Below are 6,293 nucleotides of genomic sequence, written 5' to 3' on the forward strand. Positions count from 1 at the left end.
CAATATGTATTAAATTGCAAACGGTAATCTATCATTATCTAGATTTATGCATTTAAAATAACTTACCTTCTAATATAATATATTTCAGATGTCTTAGTTGCAGCTAATTAACATGTATTACTCAAGTCATTTCCAGCTTAAGAGGTGCAAAAGAGAATTAATTTCCCCCCTCCCATTTCTACCCACTTTTAAACTTTTATTAAAGAAAGATTGAAGACAGTCCTTGGAGTTATCCTTGACTCTTTCCTCTTCTTTACCTCACCCCCTGCCCCACTTCAATATCCAATCACTTTTTGGGTGTTGTATATTCTTGGAGATAATTGAGAGCAGAAAAGACTTGTCTTACTATTGTAGCTTATAATTATATATATATATATATATAAAATTATAGCTTATAACCCCTCTCTAATTTGAGAAGTTCCTTAACTTTGTAACCACCATAGTACAGAGCCTTTATCAATGTGGGCTGGATTAATTTAATAGCTTCCTACTTAGTCCCACCTCCTACTTGAGAGATAACATGCTCTCTTGTATATGTTGTACTACACTGGCAGTTAGAAAGGTCCTGGGTTCAGCATCCTATCACAGACATTTGATTGGCATGTGACTCTAAGCAGTCACTTAATTTTTATGTCCTACAATTTCCTCATCTGTAATATGAAGAGGTGGAAGGCAGTAGCTTCTAAGGTAGGGCCATCCCCATTTTAAATATGTGATCCTGTAATTCTAATACATCTTTCACATAGCTACTAAATTGATATTTCTTAAACACAGCCCAAACACATCATTACCCTGTTCAGGGATTTGTAATAGACCTCCAATTGATTATGGGATAAAATATGCCTCAGCCTTCCTTTCCAGTATGATTATAACTTGTTTTCCTTCATACCCTCCCTGTTTTAGCCCACTTGGTTTACTTGCTCTTCCCGACACACAGCATTCCATCTTTCTTTTCTGTGATTTTGATCAGAACTATCTCTTATGCCTGGAATGTACTCCCTCCTCACAATGCCTTTTTAGTTTCAGTACCACCTTCTACAAAGAGCCTATCCTATCCCTCTGTTCCCAATTGCTAGCACTTTTCCCCTACTCCTACCTCCCCACTGTAAATTACCTTAATTTACTATATAGATATTTTGCATTTAGTTATCTGTGTTCATATCCTACTTCTTTACAGCCCTTCTTTAAAAGTCCAAATAAAAACTAGCATCTTTGAAAGGTAGTAGAGTGAAAAATATATGAGGAATCTGGTGAGAGAACTGAAAGGCCTCATTACTTTTGATGTAGTATATGTCAGCCTTGTTGGCCCTAGGTTCCTTGTCTCTCAAATTATGAGGACATACTAATTGGAATGCATAGTTCAAAAATAGTATGATTTTCTAATTGTAGACATAGATATAACTCTGAAAAATGTTTATCCTTTTCTTTTATTTGGAATTGAATACCACATATTTGCCTTGATTTATTTAGTTTGTTAAAAGTGTGTCTATTTACCTAAAAATCTCAGAATATGGTGTTTATAAAATTTTCATTCAGTAAGTTTTTTTTTTTCCCCTAAGGAATGAGTGACACTGAAATTTCCTCTCTTACTCTACTCTTAAATACAATTGCTCTCTTGTCTTTACTGGCCTCATTCTTTGATGTTATTTGTCAAAAATGTTCATTTTCTAAGATCATATAATATTGTTTCTTAAATCTAGGGAAACTATATTAACATGCATTTTGTAATCCTTCAAATATTTTGATGTTGCTTTCAAGCAATTTTTTTCATATTAATTAAAATATTTCCCTTACTTATGGATACAGATAATTGTCAATGATAAAGCCTCCACACTTACACAATTTTCTTTGCCTCTTGCTAACCCATAAGATGATTGCTTTGAGTGTAGCTTTTTTTTTGTTCTAACAGAATGTCAATGATATTCCTCACATTTCAAAAAGCAATATGGCATATAAAAAGTTCTGATTTGAGAGAAGACTAGGCTCGCTCAAGTGTCAGCTCTGCTACTTATTAGCTAACTACACAAACTTAGGCAAGTCATTTCCCTTTGTATGGATTGTTCCTGTGTCCTTGATTTGCATTCTTACCTTCTATACTTATTTTCTCATCTGAAAAGGCATAGGACTACAGGATCTTTCAAGAACCTTCTGGCTCTGATGTGGGTAAATTCTGTAAAAAAAAAAAACAAAAAAAAAAAACTGTCCCCTTTTGATCTGTAAAATTAAATCTCTGAAATTCTGTCCCCTTTGATTCCTGGCCTCCCAGACTCCAGAGAGTCTATGAGAGAGAACATATCCTCCTGGCTGGCCTTTTCTAAGGCAAAAATCTCCCCCCTCTTCCCCAACCTTGGTAGCCAAATCCTCATTCAGGAAGCCTTAAAAGTGATTTCCATTCAATTGGGCCTGATATTGATAAACATCTAAGCTTGGGGGGATTGGCTTTGTCAACCTGAAACCTGAGTCTCAGATTTCTATAAAGGATATTCTAAACTCCTGATCCTTGCAGAAGTCTGGGGTAGGGCATAGCTGCCTGCCAGCACTCCTGTCTGCTGTGAAGACATTCTCTTCTCAGCAAAAAAAACCTTTTATTTCTCTGCCACTGAGGAAGTCAGTGTCCTAGCAAAGCTGATTTCTCATCCTACAATAAACTTCCCTTTTTGCCACTTAAACCTTTCAGGTTTTTTAATTCTTTCACGAAGGACCTGTGCTGACCAGAAGGGGATTCTCCCACTTCCACTCTCTGCACTGCCACTAGAACACCATGCACTCTAAATCCTAGCTTTCAATAAATGTTGAGTGTTTCCTTTTCTTTTTGTCTTCACCCTTTTAAAACTTTTGGTTAGATTTTGATCAACTGAAATGAAGTTTTGTAGATGATAGATATCAGGGATTAGGAAGTAGTTAAAGGAATGGTGGATTTGGATTCAACATGGATTCAAGTCCCTGAACTCCCCCCTTATCTGTGTGAATTCCAACAAGTCACTTAACCTCTCCAGTTCTCAATTTCCTAAAATTGAAGGGGTTGAACTCGGTAACCTTTAAAGTTACTTTTAGTTCTAAAACTATAATCCTATGATGTGGATATAGGAGAAGCAAATGTAGTTTTATTAGAATAGAAAAACAGACCGGGAAGTTTTGGCAAGCATACTATATAGAGCAATCTGTGAGCAAATTGACAAGATCTTGAATCAACAACATTAAGAATATTTCACATGGACTAAAATTTAGATTATTCAAATACCCTGTTGTTTAGGTATAAAGGAATGCGATTAAAGAATCTACAATCCATGGACAAGGTTATATTAGACATAGCTTAAATGAAGCTCTGCTGTTACTGTAGTGGGTACTGTTTCCAGTGGTGTAGATTGTACCCTATCCTTACCTTTTCATCTTGTATAAATTGACATTGAATAGATAACAACAGAGCCGATAGGTTGTTCAGAGGCCAACCTTCCAGAATATGAGTAGGCCACCTCCTTTTCTGATCTTACTGCTCCTTGATAAAATCTTTTGAGTTGTTTTTCCTGCCCAATTCTTCAATAGCAATATTCTACACCTGGTGATCTACAAATTTAATGCTTTAGAGACTTCAGTATTTCTGGTCTTGCAAAATATAAAAACATTCATGTTAAAAAAGATGGGTCTTTTGGCCTTGGAGTCTTAAAAATGCTGTGCAATTTCACTGAGGCAATCCATTCCACCATATTTATCCTTTTCAATTCTGGACCCAAATGCAAAGAAAAACTTAGATATGATTTCTATTCTTCAAAAGATGAAAATCTGACAGGGGATACAAGATATAAACATAATTTCAAAAGAATTAGAATGTGATAACCGCTTTGGAGAGAATTAAAGTGCTAGGAAAGTTTTGAGGAAGGTAGAAAAAGGTTAATTCTTTTTTTAGTGCATAAGGAAAGATTTTGTATTAGGGTAGCCTATAAACTCAGCATTGATAGATGATAATGATTTTAAGAGTGGGAAAAGTGTGTATCCAGGAGATAGTGTGCTAAAAGGCTGGAGAGGTAGGTTATGGAGCTTTCATCTGATTAATGAAGGTGACTATCTTTCCAAGTATCCCAGCCCTACCTTTTGAGATTGACATTCTTCAGGCTGGTAGGACTTGTTTCAGCATTTACAATAGCTATATTATTAACAAGAGGCATAAGCTCTGTATTTGTCATTTGGTGGCTTAAATCTGATGTGAACTTACATCTCAAGCTGCTTAGTAATCTTTAGGTAATGTGAATCAATAAATAGCCCTAATGAAAAGTGATGGTCTGGTTTTCTGTATAACAAAAATCCCTAGCTTTTTTTGGTTCCCTAACCCATTAAGTTTTCAGTAAACCTTCCTGTATCTCCCTTTCAGTTATGGAAGGAAATAAATTTTAGAGTTTATAATACAAATGCACAAAATAAACCAAATAAATTATTTTCTTTTCATAGGTTCACCAAGATTGATTTGAAATTTCTCTAATATTTTAACAGAATAATAGGTTATCACCAAGTATTTCTGGTACTACCTTGCCAAGCTTTCTCATACCCTCAGTCTGAGAAGCCCTGATATAAAGGGTCCTCAGGCAGTTCTCTAGGGAGGTACATCTTGGTACAATAATAACCAAGGGATGTGCTCAGGATATCCTGAGGCTTCTCACAGCAGAGAGACATATACCATATACTTTTCCAGTATAACAGATCCTTCCTTCAGCAATAGGATGGGGCCAGACTGATCTGAAAGTGAGGAGAGGGGGAGAAATGGCTTAAGAGTTGGAAAGGTCCCACTCTGACATTGTTGTTCAACCTATTCCTTTTATGAGTAAGGGAAACACGACAAAGAACGATTGAATGACTTACCTAAGCTTAGATAGGAGGGAAGTGGCAGAGTCTGAATTTCCACCCAGGGTCACTTCCACAGCACCATATTGCCTTCTTAGTCCCGGATCTCAGTGGCAGCCAGGATGGAAAGTGCTCAGCCCCTGTTCTCATCCCACAGTGCCAGGACAGAGAGAAAGAGAGGACTTTGCTTAAAGTACAGACACATCCTCCACCCACACAAACCCTCAGTTGTGGGTGGGAGCAGACTAGTGCCCAGCACCAATCATGACAACAAAGACAGGTCTTCAGAAAAAAAGGGAGGACCCCTGGGAGGGCTGGACTTCCTCCATTTGAGGAGAGCTTTCAAACTTGGGAGGGACTTTACAGCTTAAATAGTCCCATCCCATCATTTTACCAGGGGTGAAGGGACTTGGCCAAGATGACATCGTTAGGAACGAAGCTATCAGACCGAGTTAGGTCCCTTTCCTCCTGTTCACTGGGGTAATATTTTTTCTGCCACAGTTTTCTATCTGCACCACCGTTCTATTTGCCTATTTGCCCTGCCCCTGGCTTTCCTCACAAGCAGCTGCAAAGAGAATGCTGCACTAGCACACCGCAAAGTAGTGCAAGTCTGTTAGAAAATAAAGCACCAAAGTGTTCTGAGATAGTCATGCTTTTTTCCTTCTGCTCTTGCTACTGTCTAATGTAGTTCCTGAACACAACTGAGGACACAACTCTAGATCGTGTTTCTTCTGCCAATCTCATAATCCTAAACTGTTGTCCATCCAGAAACTCTTCCCTTTATCCAGCTCTGCCTTGCCTTGCCTTGCCTTGTGTTACTATGACCCGATATGCTTTCATGGTACCTTAAAGCACTTATACTTTAAGTGCTTAACTTTACAAGCAATAATTTATCTGATCCTTACAATAATCCTATGAAAGAGATGCTGTTATTTTTCATTCCCATTTTATAGATGAGTAAACTAAGGCAAACAGAAATTAAGTGACTTGTCCAGGGTAACAGCCAAACAACTGTCTGAGCCTGGATCCTAATTCTGGTCTTCTTGACTCCAGGTTCAGAGCTCTATCAACTGTGCTACCATGCATCTCTATCCCATTCCAATTTCACAAGAAAGATGTGTTCCTTCTCCATACGATACTTAGAGTTACTGTGAAAAATGCTTGTTAAATATTGATGCTAAATGTATAAGTGCTAAGCAAAAGACAGATGCAGCAAGACACTACTACCTTATAACTAGGAGATATTTTCTTTGGTTCAAGGAAGATTGTCATTTCTCCTCAGAATGAGCCTCAATTTCTAAGAATATACACATATTTATGAATACTCTGGGAATTGAGGCAGTTTGGAGAACTTCCAATGTGGAGATACCTTTACCCCATGAAGATCATCTCTATCCCATTCCAATTTCACAAGAAAGTGTACTCATTCTTCCTCTTCTTTTAATCAAGGCTTTTGCACA

Source organism: Sarcophilus harrisii, chromosome 1 (assembly GCF_902635505.1).
Source record: "Sarcophilus harrisii chromosome 1, mSarHar1.11, whole genome shotgun sequence".
Lineage (NCBI taxonomy): Eukaryota > Metazoa > Chordata > Mammalia > Dasyuromorphia > Dasyuridae > Sarcophilus > Sarcophilus harrisii.